At 34.9% G+C, this 13980-nt stretch overlaps 1 long non-coding RNA gene and 1 other non-coding gene across 2 annotated transcripts in view; both read left to right on the top strand.

The window, feature by feature from the left end:
* LOC141571010 (uncharacterized) overlaps positions 1–13980 on the top strand; it is a 34829-nt gene that overhangs the window by 6641 nt on the left and 14208 nt on the right. The window contains exon 2 of the long non-coding RNA XR_012495461.2: positions 11249–11310. This is a non-coding gene — a long non-coding RNA (uncharacterized LOC141571010). The remainder of the gene's footprint in view (positions 1–11248; positions 11311–13980) is intronic.
* LOC141571471 (U6 spliceosomal RNA) lies at positions 3972–4078 on the top strand. Its single transcript, XR_012496199.1, has one exon. It is a non-coding gene; the product is annotated as a U6 spliceosomal RNA (small nuclear RNA).

The following is a 13980-nucleotide window of genomic DNA, read 5'->3' as shown; positions in this document are numbered from 1 at the left end:
GCAGAGTTGGAAAGAGATTCATAGTAACACACCACTATACAGTATTTCCACCATACAGTAAAATAGATGTAAATAACCTGAGAAGCATAAATAATAATAAAGGGAAATAATTGCCTGTTTAAATATAAATGTAATTTTAGGTTTAGATAATTTAGTTTTTAATAAAATCTGCATTTAACAAATAGCTTGCAGACTTCTTGAAAAATTAACAATCAGCTCTTACAGGTTGCTAATAGCTGGTTCCAGCACACCATTGACTAGACACCCCTTTACCTTCCACCACCTGGGGGATTCCCAGTATTTCAACTATCAGAATTGAACACATGAACCAACCAAGAAAAACAACATCTTATGTAGGAAGCACCAGCAGTTTGAGAGAGGAATATCAGTCAGAACAAACAAGGGGAAAATAGAACTGATAAAGAGAGATGAAGTGCTGGCCCGGTGGCTCAGGCAGTTAGAGCTCCATGCTCCTAATTCCAAAGGCTGCCAGTTCGGTTCCCACATGGACCAGTGGGCTCTCAACCACAAGGTTGCCGGTTCAATCCCTCGAGTCCCGCAAGGGATGGTGGGCAGCACCCCCTGCAACTAAGATTGAACACGGCACCTTGAGCTGAGCTGCGGCTGAGCTCCCAGATGGCTCAGTTGGTTGGAGCGCATCCTCTCAACCACAAGGTTGCCGGAAAAAAAAAAAAAAAAAAAAAAGCCTGGAAGTACACATTGTTCCCCAATAAAGTCCTGTTAAAAAAAAAAAAAAAAAAAAAAGAGAGAAGAAAACCTGAATTTTTTTAAGAGTCATCGTTAAAGAGGTTTAACTACAACACAAAAAAAATTAAAGAATTTAGTAAGTAAATAGAAGGATAAGATGGTCACCACTGAGACACTAATGAATGTAAAGGTAAAAATAGAAATCATGGTAGAAAAGAGGTAGCTTGTAATTTTGCAAAGCACATCATAAATCAGTACATCATAGATTATGCTGTCATGACAAAGAACAATATTTGTAGATACTCATAATTGTCATGTAAATCATTGCTTAAATATGCAAATATAGTCCTCCTAGCTTGAAAAACCAGTATTTTTAATCAATTAAATACTAATATACTAACACAATATGTAGGCTTTATGGTTACTGCAACTTAAAAGCCATAATAAATTTTAAAAAACTAAAAATCTTCTGTACATATTGCCATGTATGTAGAAATTTTTCCTGTATAACCCACTTAAAGCTGTACCATATTTCAGGATGTATTAAATGGGACAGGTGCATACTGAATCAAATCTTAACATTGATGTTCAAATGCTCATCTTGCCAATATTAGTGGTATATTACCAGAACTTAACATTTATAAGAGTATGAAAAACTCAGTTTTATTAAGCTACTCTCTATAATATGGTAAATGATTTAATGGAATTAACAGTGTGTCAGTTTGTATTACCGAAAACCAAAATGCTCACTGATATGCTCCTGCAGAGCCAGCAGAGGGAGCTCAAATGTTTTTGCTTTTTAACTTACTGAAGAAAACGTATAAAAGCTGTTGAATTATGAAAAATACTGCTGTTATTTATATGACAGCAATGTATTAGTAAAAATAATTTTTATACTTTTATTAAAATAATAAATGTATTCCCAAACAAAAAAGATATCAGTATCACTTATTTTATTTAGGAATGGCAGGCACTTAAAATTATATTCTTTCCATTTACTTTTACTTTTTCAATAGCTTTTACTTAAAAAAGTTTTTTTTTACCAAGATTTCTGGTTCTGGTAAGGTGGACTAAACTAAAATGGAAAGCTTCCAGCTGCAAGCATAAAGCATGATAAGTAAAATATGGCACATTTTAAATTTAATTATTTCATATGTAATAAAACATTCCCATCCACTCTATTATCAGACCCCCCACATACATAAACACCACTAATTATTAGTTTTTTATGTATACTATAATTTCTTCATGAAAATACATACATATGAATATAAAGTCTCATTCGAATTCACTTTTTTCTTATAAAAAGTAGCATATCATATACCCTATTGTGCATCTTGCTTTTATCACTAATATATCTTGGAAATCTTTCTGTAAGTCTAGAGTAGAGACCTTACTCATTTTTTAAAAACCTTTGTATAGTGGATAGCAAGTACATTTTAAGAATATATCATGATTTATTTACCTATTCTTAGTTGATGAACTTTTGAATTGTTTCCAGTCTTTTTCTATTGCAAACAATTTTTCCAAATGCTTGTATAATAACCTTGTATACATGTGCCAGACATAGTCTTCACATGCACAAGTCCCAAAAATGGGGTTGCTAGGTAAAAGGACATGTGATTTTGTAATATTGTTGAATATTGCCGAATTATCTATGCAGGTTATACCAATTTATATTCCCTTACGAACAATGTACCTATTTTGTCACAATATTGCCAACTGAATGTTATCAAACTTTTGGATTTTGCCAATCTGATAAATGAAAAATGTATCTAGTTGTGCATATAGTGTACATTTCTCTTATTATGAGTTAGTTGAACATCAGCATCAGAGCCGTTTGTATGTCCTTCCCATGAACTTACTGTTCATAATTTTTTTTTTTTTAAGATTTTATTGGGGCAGGGGAACAGGACCTTATTGGGTAACAGTGTGTACTTCCAGGACTTTTTCCAGGTCAAGTTGTCCTTGCAATCTTAGTTGTGGAGGGTGCAGCTCAGCTCCAGGTCCAGTTGCTGTTGTTAGTTGCAGGGGGCGCAGCCCACCATCCCTTGCGGGACTTGAGGAGTTGAACCTGCAACCTTGTGGTTGAGAGGACGCGCCCCAACCAACTGAGCCATCCGGGAGCTCTGCGGCAGCTCAGCTCAAGGTTCCATGTTCAATCTTAGTTGCAGGGGACGAAGCCAACCATCCCTTGAGGGAGTCTAGGAATCAAACTGGCAACCTTGTGGTTGAGAGCACACTGGCCCATGAGGAGATCAAACCGGCAGCCTTCGGCTTTAGGAGCATAGAGCTTCAACCGCCTGAGCCACCGGGCCGGCCTGTTCATAATTTTTTGCTCATTTTTCTATTAGGTTGTTGGTCCTTTTCTTATTAATTTGTAGGTGGTCTCTATTTGGGCGATTAGGCCTTTGTGGTATGTGTTACCACTTTGTTGTCTTTTAACTTGCATTTATTTGGCATGCAGAAATTTTCATATTTACATAGTCTAATTTATCAACCTTGCCTAATGCCTTTTAGATTTTGGGCCATAATTAGAAGAGCCATTTCAAATCCCAGGTTATAAAGAATTTTCCTATGTTTTATTCTGGTACTTTTATGATTTGTTTATTTTTTTCATTGACTTTTGGATAGTGACTTTATTCTGAAGTACAGGGTGAATTATGGATCCAACATTATTTTTCAAAATTGGTAGCAAAATGTCCTAATACCACTAATATAGTGAAACACCCCAATGACTCCACAAAAAAGTGTTAGAACTAATAAATGAATTCAGTAAAGTTGCAAGATATAAAATCAACATACAAAAATCAGTTGCAGTTCTATATACTAAAAATGAGCTATCTATAAAAACAAAGAAAACAATCCTATTTACAATAACATCAAAAACAATAAAATTCTTAGGAATAAATTTAGCAAAGGAAGTGAAAGATCTATACACTGAAAACTATAAGGCATTGTTTAAAGAAATTGGGAAGACACAAATAAATGGAACAATATTATGTGTTCATGGATTAGAAGAGTTAATATTGTTAAAATGTTCATATTATCCTAAGACATCTATAGGTTTAATGCAATCCATTCCAAAATTCCAATGGTATACAAGTATTTAACGAAATAAAAAATATATATAAAATATGTATGGAACCACAAAAGACCCTGAATAGTCAAAGCAATCTTGAAAAAAAATAATGGTGGAGGCATCACATTTCCTGATTTCAAATTATATTACAAAGTTATAGTAATCAAAACAGTATGGTACTGTGCTCACTTCGGCAGCATACATACTAAAATTGGAACAACACAGAGAAGAGTAGCATGGCCCCTGGACAAGGATGACACACAAATTCTTGAAGTATTCCACATTTTTAAAAAAAAGAAAAAAACAGTATGGTACTGATATAAAATCAGACACATAGACCAATGGAACAGAATTAACATTTCAGAGATAAACCCAAATATGGTCGACTAATATTTGACAAAGGAGTCAAGAATACTCAATGGGAGAAAGGATAGTCTCTTCACTAAATGATATTGGGAAACCTGGATATTCACCTGTAAAAAAAAGGAATAACATTGGACCCAATCTTACACCATTCACAGAGATTAACTCAAAATGTATTAAGGACTTAAAGGTAAGACCTGAAACCATAAAACTTGGAAAAGAAAACAAGGGAAAGCCCTTTGACATTAGTTTTGGGAATTATTTTTTGGATATGATACCAAAAGCACAAGCAACAAAAGCAACAATCAACAAGTAAGACTACATCAATCTAAAAAGCTTTTGCACAGAAAAAGAAATAATCAACAAAATGAAGAGGGAACATAGGAATTGGGAAAAAAATATTTATAAACTATATATATATCTGATAAGGGATTCATATCCAAAATATGGAAGAACCTCATACAGGTCAATAGCAAAGATACCAAATAATCCCATTAAAAAATGAGCAGAGTATCTGAATAGACATTTTTCCAAAGAAGACATACAGGTTCATGAAAAGATGTTCACCATCGCTAATAATTAGGGAATACAAATCAAAACCACAATGAGATATCACCTCACATCTGTTAGAATGGCTATTATCAAAATGACAATAACTAACAAGTGTTGGAGATGATGTGCTGAAAAGGGAACCCTTGTACCCTATTGGTGAAAATGTAAGTTGGTGCAACCAGTATGGAAAGCAATATGGAGGTTCCTCAAAAACCTAAAAATAGAACTACCATATGATCTGGCAATTCCACTCTGGGTATTTATCAAAAAAAGAAAAAAAAAAGAATACACTAATTCTAAAAGATATATGCACCCCTCCCTCCATATTCATGGCAGCATTATTTATAATAGCTAAGACATGGAAACAGCCTAAGTGTCCAATGACAGATGAATGGATAAGAAGATGTGATAGATATATATTTCTTTTAAAAAAATGAAATCTTGCCGTTTGTGACATCAGTGGACCTTGAGGACATTATGCTAAGTGAAATGTCAGACAAAGACAATATTCTATGATCTCACTTATATGTGGGATCTAAAAGACAACAACAACAACAAAAACAAGCTCATAGATACACAGAACCAATATATGGTTAACAGAGGCAGGAGGTGGGGGTGCAGGTGAAATGGGTGAAGGGATCAAAAGGTACAAACTTCCAGTTATAAAATAAATAAGTCATGGGAAGGTAATGTACATAAGGTACAGCATGGCATATATAGTTAATAATACTGTATTGTGTATTAGAGAGTTGCCAAGAGAGTGTATCTTAAATGTTCTCACAAGAAAAAAAATTGTAACTATGTATGGTGGTGAATTTTGGTAGACTTATTGTGGTGATCATATCACAATATATACAAATATTAAATCATTGTGTTTTATACCTGAAACTAATACAATGTTATGTGTCAATTGTGCCTAAATTAAAAAAACTAAAAAGATAAGTTGACTATATTTATGTGGGTCTATTTCTGGGCTTTCTATTCTGTTCCATTGATCTATTTGTCTATTCTTTCATCAGTGCCACACTGTCATGATTACTGTAGATTTACAGTATGTCTTGAAGTTAGCTAGTGTCAGTTCTCAAATTTTGTTCTTTTCCTTTAATGTTGAGTTGGTTATTCTGGGGCTTTTTCCATATAAACTTTAAAATCCACAAAATGACTTACTGGGATTTTGATTGGGATTGCACTGAATCTATAGATCAAGATGGGGAGAACTGACATCTTGCTGATATTGAATTTTCCTATCCATGAACATGGAATAGCTCTCCATTTATTTAGTCACTTTTCTCTTTCCTTGGAGATTGAAGTTTTCTTCATATAATTCTTGTATATATTTTGTTAAATTTATGCATAAATATTTCATTGGGGATGCTAATGTAAATGGTAATGTGTTTTTACTTTCAAATTCCACTTGTTCATTGTTGGTACAAAATTGACTTTTGTATATTAACCTTGTATCTTGCAACCTTGCTATAATCGCTTACTAGTTCTGGGAGTCTTTCTGTCGAGTCTTTTCTACATGGACAATCATGTCATCTGCTAACAAAGACAGTTTTATTTCTTTCTTCCCAATCTGTGTAACTTTCATTTCCTTTTCTTGTTTCACTGTATTAGCTGGGACTTCCAGTAAGATGTTGAAAAGCAGTGGTGAGGAAGGAACATCCTTTCCTTGTGCCTGATCTTACCAAGAAAGCTTCAAGTTTTTCACCATTAAGTATGATATTAGATGCAGGGTTTTTTTGATAGATGTTCTTTATAAAGTTGAAGAAGTTACCCTTTATTCCTAGTTTCCTAAGAGTGGTGTTTTGTTATTATTATTGTTGTTGTTGTTATTTTAAAATAGGAAGGTAAGAAAGCTGGACTCACACTCCAAAATCTGTCTTCCCTATGGAGGGCAATAGCTGAAATCTCTTTTGAAATCTTTTAGCCTTACTGGGCTACTTTATATCTGCCCTGTGGAGATAGGGTTCAGGCTTTAACTAAAGATTTGAGCAGAGAATTTGGACTTACCTTCTCTGGACCTCTCTTTTATGAGATTTTCCTTTCTTTCCAACTACAGTGGCCACCCCAAACTCTGTGCTTTGTTTATCATTTCTTTAAGCTAGTATGACTATGGGTTTCTATGCAAGTTTTATTTCCCTCTTTGGAGCCTACCTTCCGGATAAAAATTGTATATATTCACCTGTTGCCACTTCCTTCAAGTGTTTATTTCCCTCCAACTTCTGCCTGATTTGGGCAACTCTCCAGTTTATTTAGGTAGCTGTTTTATAGGCAGTTTTTTTAAAAAATCACGATGTATATTTGAATGATTACTCTGATGTTAGTACAGAGAATTGGGTTTAGTGAACAAACACTGGATGCAGGAAGCCCCAAACAAGATGACCTGAAATGGGACAATGATCTAAGACTAGAGAAGACAAAAATTGAGAACATCTGCAAGCTTATATTGGTGAGCTTTGTGACTCTGAACTGCCACACTTGACCCATCTAAACTTTTCTTCATTGCATAGGGAAGATCATAAAAAGAGGTTGACATAGTAGTCACCAGAATTATTGTCACCTAAAAGTCACATTGTTAAAAAGTGTAGAATGAGTCATAAGAGGGACTCACGGTCCTTGGTATCACTGTCTATTCCTGCCAGCATTGTAGACAAGGAATGTTCTACTGTGATTGATGAGATCCGCATTATGAACCTCATCTTCCTGGGTCAGTGTGAAATAAACCATATGAATGGAGTTGGGGCATGTTTCACTATGCTAAACTCAATGCCAGCAAAAGGGCCACTGGATCCTCAGCAGGGAAAACAGTAGGCTTGGTACAGAGGGTAAAAACTTAAAGAAAAAAAAAAGTTAATTTTGGGGCTGGACCGGTGGCTCAGACGGTTGGAGCTCCATGCTCCTAACTTTGAAGGCTGCCGGTTCAATTCCCACATGGGCAAGTGGGCTCTCAACCACAAGGTTTCCGGTTCAATTCCTCGAGTCCCGCAAGGGATGGTGGGCTGTGCCCCCTGCAACTAGCAACAGCAACTGGACCTGGAGTTGAGCTGCGCCCTCCACAACTAAGACTGAAAGGACAACAACTTGACCTGGAAAAAAGTCCTGGAAGTACACACTGTTCCCCAATAAAGCCCTGTTCCCTTTCCCCAATAAAATCTTAAAAAAAAAAAAAAAAAAAAAAAAAAAAAATTTAGACACTTTTAGTCCAGAAATGAAAAAAAAAAAAAGGCATAGTTCTGGTGATCTATAAATCCCTGGCACAATTGTCTTCAATAATACTCAGTAATACAGTGCCCACAGGGAGAAAGTATACTACAAACCCCTGCTGGTAATACTGTGAACGTTATGAAAAGCTTTTACAGTTCTGAAACAACTATCAAAATACCAACAAGAGGATTTTCACAAGTACACTATTTATAGGGATATTTATTTGTGGTAACTCCTTTAATACCTAAATCATGGAGATTCAAAGTGATGCACAATCATGAGTTAATCCTTTCAATATCTGTAATAAAAAAGATTATAAGGGGAATAGGGCACAAAGCAATGACGTGTATTTTTCCAAAGTCATGAATTTAAATCGGCTGCCAACCAAAGCTGCTGACTCCCAAAATATATGATTCATTCTGCTCCACATTTCCATATCTTATTTTAGTTTACCACAACGATTGGTCTTTTTTGGCATTTTTTTTTTGTAGGTGATTGGCAGAAAATGAAAATGGCCACATGTTTGAAACTCAGCATCATCTGCCCTAGGGAAATAATAAACAAAAAAGGACAGCACAAATACTCAAATGAAAGAAGCAAATGGGCACAGCAAGAAATCCATGGAGAAAATTTGCCAGTAGCTAAAAATAACTAATAGTGGAGTATAAATTGAGGTATCAGAGCTTTCAATATTTGGTATGACAGTAAATACACTTAGGACTGTCTTTTATTTTGCTTTCTTTTAACATAATGTTATACTTACAGATAAGTTTCAAAAAAAGTACAAAGAATTCCAGAATAACCTATACCCAGATTCTCCAAATGTTAACTTTTATTGTGTTCACAGTCTTCACTGTCTCAACACGTGTGCATGTACACACACACACACACACACACACACACACACACAACTTCTGAACTACTTAAGAATAAGTTTCAGAAATGATACTTCATTTCTGCTATATTCTTCAGTGTACGTTTCCTAAAACCAAGGACATTTTCTTACATAACCACAGCACAATTTTCAAAATTAGGAAATTAATACTGACACAACACTATTATTTACTTGACAGCTCTTATTCAGATTTCACTAACTGTCCCAATAATGTCAATTACAGCCAAAGAAATTCAGGATCATGCATTACATTCAGTTGTTGTGTCTCTCTACTTTTCTTTAATGTAGAAGTCCTGAGACTTTCTTTGTATTTCATGAAGGTGGCATTTTTGAAGAGTACCGGACAACTGTTTTGTAGTGTCCCTCAGATGTTAGGGTTTGTCTGACATTTTCTCCTGATTATATTCAAGTTATGCCCTCTTGGCAAGAATATCACAGAAAGGATGCTGTGTTCTCAGTGAACCACATTAGGAGACATATGCTGTTGATCTGTCTCATTATTGGTGAAGTTAACCTTGATCATTTGGCGAAGGTGATGTCTGTCATGTTTCTTCACTGTAGCATTATTATGTTACCTCTTGCCATTAATAAATGCCATGGGAAAGATATTTTGAAATTATGTAACTATCTTGTTACTCCTCAAGCATTTACATGCTTGTTTTAGCATCCATTGATGACTACTGCCTGAATCAATTAGAATGAGTATCTTTTAATTGAACTTGTGTCTAAAATGAGTACTAGTCATGTCATGCTAAGTATAAGCATAGTTATAGGACTTTCATTATAGATGAATTCTTACAACCTAAAAACCACTATAATCAATGATACAAAGGTGGGATGCAATTTAAGTATGCAAAATAATGAGCTAAGGACCATCAATAGTGATCTTATTGGGGGGGATCAAAATGTCCTAAAATTGCCTTATGGTGATGGTTGCACCACTCAATAAAGTTACAAGTTGAATCACTGAATTATACACCTGAAATGGGTGAATTTCATGATTGTAAAATATATTTCATTAAAGGTATAAAAATAGGAAAAAAATTAGTTAAGGAAATAATAAAATTATTCGAGTCAGAACACTGAAGCAAAGGCCAGGGACTGTGCAATGTCATGACTTACTTAAATAACAGATAACTTACATCTAAATAAAGGGTTTTTAACCTTCTTCCATATCATGGGCCTCTGGTAGTCTGATAAAGTCTATGGACTCCTATTAAGAATAATGTCATGAATACGTAGAATATATAGCATTGCAAAGAAACTCAATTATATTGAAATTTATAAAATATTATTTTTCTAATATAATAATATATGAGCTTTTAAAATATGCTAAAGAACAATAGATTTAAAATATAGTCAAGCCAAAGTTAAATTTTATTTTTACAACACTTACGAGTGTGAAGGCTGTTGTTGCTTAGCGTGAAGATGAATGATAAACTCTTTTTGACAGGGCAATGTGCATGTCATATAAGACATCCAGTTGACTCCCAGTTTTTTTGGTTACAAGTATTGACAATCCAGATTCTCTAAAACATATCATCATAAATTTAATTCAGATTTCTGTATCTTGCTTAACAAGAAATGGATAGATTGTCTCAAGGAATACCCAAATTCTCTAAAGATGTTTGAGTTAAATTTTTATTATGAGGTTATATAGATTCACCATTTGGAGGCCCAGAGCAGCACTGAAGTTGGCCAGCTCCAGTGCAAGAATGTCTGTGAACGGGGAGGCTGAGAACTGATGCTGCAGTATTTTTGAGGGAGTGATGAGCATAAATGATATTTTGAAATATCTGCCCCAACTTCACTGGTATTTGAAAGTATCTGTGATTTCTACTGGTAAGAAGGTCACAGGCACTAATATTTTGCCAACATTCATATGTGCAGGATTTTCTAACTTTCAGTTAAACATTTCTGAAAATAAAGATATATATGTTCTTTTATCCATCAAGTTCAAGCACCCTCTGAATTCTATCCAAACGCTTTGGGGATCCAAAGAGTCCAGTCAGATTAAGATGATAGACACATCGATAAATTACACTGAATTTATAACTCTCACATTTTGGCTATTTGGTATAGTTACAGAACACCCAAAGACAGCATAAATACAGCTGTAAAGTCAAGATGTTTTAAGAGAAATGAAAAATTCTGGTTTTGTCTATGTCAAGTTTAAAGGCTCAAAAATAGAATCCTAACTCAGTTTCTTTCAAGATTCCTCCTCACAAAATGTGATCAAAATACTTGGTGCTGTTTAAAAAAAAAAAAAAGTCTGGTAATGAGACATCTCTTTCTGCTCTTTCATTTCTAGGCATTATTCCAGACCAAGGTTTTTCTGCCTCATCACTTGTGATAGGAGAAAATTGATCTCTTCTTTCTTATTCTTGTCTCTAGCTTGGGGCTGCCTTTATATTTATTTTTTTATTTTCATCTAAATTTAGGTGTTGAATTCTTCTTAAGCCCATTGCAAGCAGGAAAAGTCCAGCTACATATCCTTGAGCAGGTAATTCTTTCCTATCATGATTTGTTTAGTTCTAAAATGTGTTACCAGGTTCTTTAGTTCTCTGAAGGAAAAATATTAGAGATAAGGTTTCTGCTATCTATGTAATAATCAAAAGAAAAATTTCTGCAGTTAAAATTAAGATATAATAAAAGATACACTGCTAGAAGATTTGTGCTTTAATCCATAGTATGCCAAATTGGGCACTTCTAAAACGATCTCTGAGCCTCAGTTCTCTTTAGGTAGAAAATGAGTGATAATTTGCTATCTAAACTCTAAGGTGCAAGTCATGACCGTATCTAACAGAGTCATCTACTGGACTGTCTAGCTGCCCTCCCCCATCTGGCTGGTCTGTCCTGATGCTAGCTGTTATGAGTCTGTGTTGTTAGCAACGGACAGTTGTCCCCATCTAGGAGAATTGTTCGTTTCCCTTCAGCAGAACAGGAGACTGGATCAGTCACACCTTGAAGGTTACAACCCACATCCAATAATTGACTGACCTGGGGCTCAACAGTTGGCCCCCTTTCCTCATGGTAGGACCTGAATTTCTTGTGGGACTGGACTACAGCTGGTGTCCTGATGAGACTACACCCTTGCTAAGCTTCTTTCCCCTGTACTATCCTGCCTCCCTCATTCCCCTTCTCCTGAGATTACTTCCTCAGTTAGTCATTTCAATAAGAATCCCCATCTCAGGCTCTGGTTTTAGGGAACTGGACATAGGCTAGCATCTTATAATAGGCATTTGGCAAATCTTTGTCAACTGAATGAATAGAGTTTATCTGTTTAATATTAATCATAAAAGTTATAGTCAAAGCCTAAGAATGCTTCACGTAGTTTTCAGCAATAACTATGTGTTGGGAATATTTCTTAGCAAGTACTATAAACATGTCTGTAAACTTCTGTTTCTTTCTGATAAAATGAATTAAATCATTTCCAGAAGGAGCTTCCCCCAAATGCTTATTCAGTGTTCAGCAGAGGATGGGCTAATCCCAGCCACTGACCCAAGTGATCAAAGTAATGAGCTCAATATTTAGGGAGGAAAGAAAGCTGACATGTCCTATTCCCAGAGTTCAGCACCTTTGATTAGTGATTTATTTCTATTATAAGGGGGTACATTATGAACTTACTAGCAATACAGTATTAAGAATATATGAGAAGATAATGCAGTAAGTGCCCAAGTGTGAGGCTAACTTTCAATTATTCAGAGATAGAGATGGGTAATGTAGATGTGTGGGTTGGAACGGATTATACAGTTTGTACCAAATCACAGAGAACAGACAAAACTTGTTTATCAACATATCTTCTTTTAACTAATAATACAGGGTGTGTTTTTTTTAAGTGGAAAAAGCAGTTGTATAAGTTTTGAAACTTTTCTGGAGAGAAATTCTCTGTAATTACTTCTCAGAACAATCACAAATTGTAAGAATAATGAAAATCCTGGACACCACAGTTTGGGTTCTAGCTCTGTTGGTGCACAGACCCTGTTCTCTTCTCAGGCCTACTTGTCAGTTTCCTGGCCCAAAATTATTTTTTTTTCAGTGGGTATTCAGTTGTCAATGAGCGCCTGTTTGGAGATCATTGGGACATTCTTAGTTAAATGTGTTATGTTTTACTACTTTTGCTTTTGTACTCCTTCTGATAGTGTTGAACAGAAAAAACTGTTTTCCATTAATTTGCCCTGATCATACTGAACTTACATGTTATTATGGGATTTTATGTGTTATAGTCCAAAAAAACACTGTAAGATTTATTTTAGCCATCATAAAGAAGAACACTCAGTTTTCTCTTCTGCTAATTAAAGAAGATATATATATATATATATATTAGAGAATATAGGATCTACCATAGTGGTCCTGAAAACAGTTAAGTCTGAATATTTTCAAGTTCTCGAATAAAACAATTCTTTCTTAAAATGTTTGTATCTCCTACAGTGCCTACCATAAGGCAGGCATTTTTCATCACACGTTCAAAAAAATTATTGAAAACCCCTTATGTTTGTTTGCTAGGGCTGTCATAACAAAGGAATATAGACTGAGTGGCTTAAACAACAGAAATGTATTTATCACAGTTCTGAAGGTTACAATTCCAACATCAAGGTGTCAGCAGCTTTGGTTACTTCTGATGCCTATCTGCTTGGCTTGCAGATGTCCATATTCTCTCTGTGCCCTCACATGGTCTCTCTTCTGTATGTCTACGTCCTAATATCTTCTTATAAGGGACACCAATCATATTGGATTAGGGCCCACCCCTATGACATCAGTTACTTCTCTAAATGTCCTATCTCCAAATACAGTCTAAAGTACTAGAGGTTAGGACTTCAACATGAATTTGGGGAGAACACAATTCAGCCCATCACACTCCTTTATATTGGTCTTATAAATGTTAACTCTTACCAAGTGTATATACTAAAAGGAAACAAAAATAAGGACTTAAATTATTTCAAAATAAGAGTCATAAATTATAGAATCACCCTTTTCCTAACCTTTTTGAAACATGCCTAGGAATTACACTATAATTATACTAATTATAATCTAGTAATTGTTATGAGTTATAAGTTAACATTCCATCTGGGCAGAAGCATATATTAATGAAGCTGATAAGATCAATTGAGCTTCCATCTTCCAAACTCTTCATATAAGTAGAATATAGAACTCTCTGAGTAAAATAGATCTG

The sequence above is a fragment of the Rhinolophus sinicus genome, chromosome 16 (assembly GCF_057876585.1).
Source record: "Rhinolophus sinicus isolate RSI-liver-muscle chromosome 16, RSI-T2T, whole genome shotgun sequence".
NCBI classification, from domain to species: domain Eukaryota; kingdom Metazoa; phylum Chordata; class Mammalia; order Chiroptera; family Rhinolophidae; genus Rhinolophus; species Rhinolophus sinicus.
This window is presented reverse-complemented; position numbering and strand designations above follow the sequence as displayed.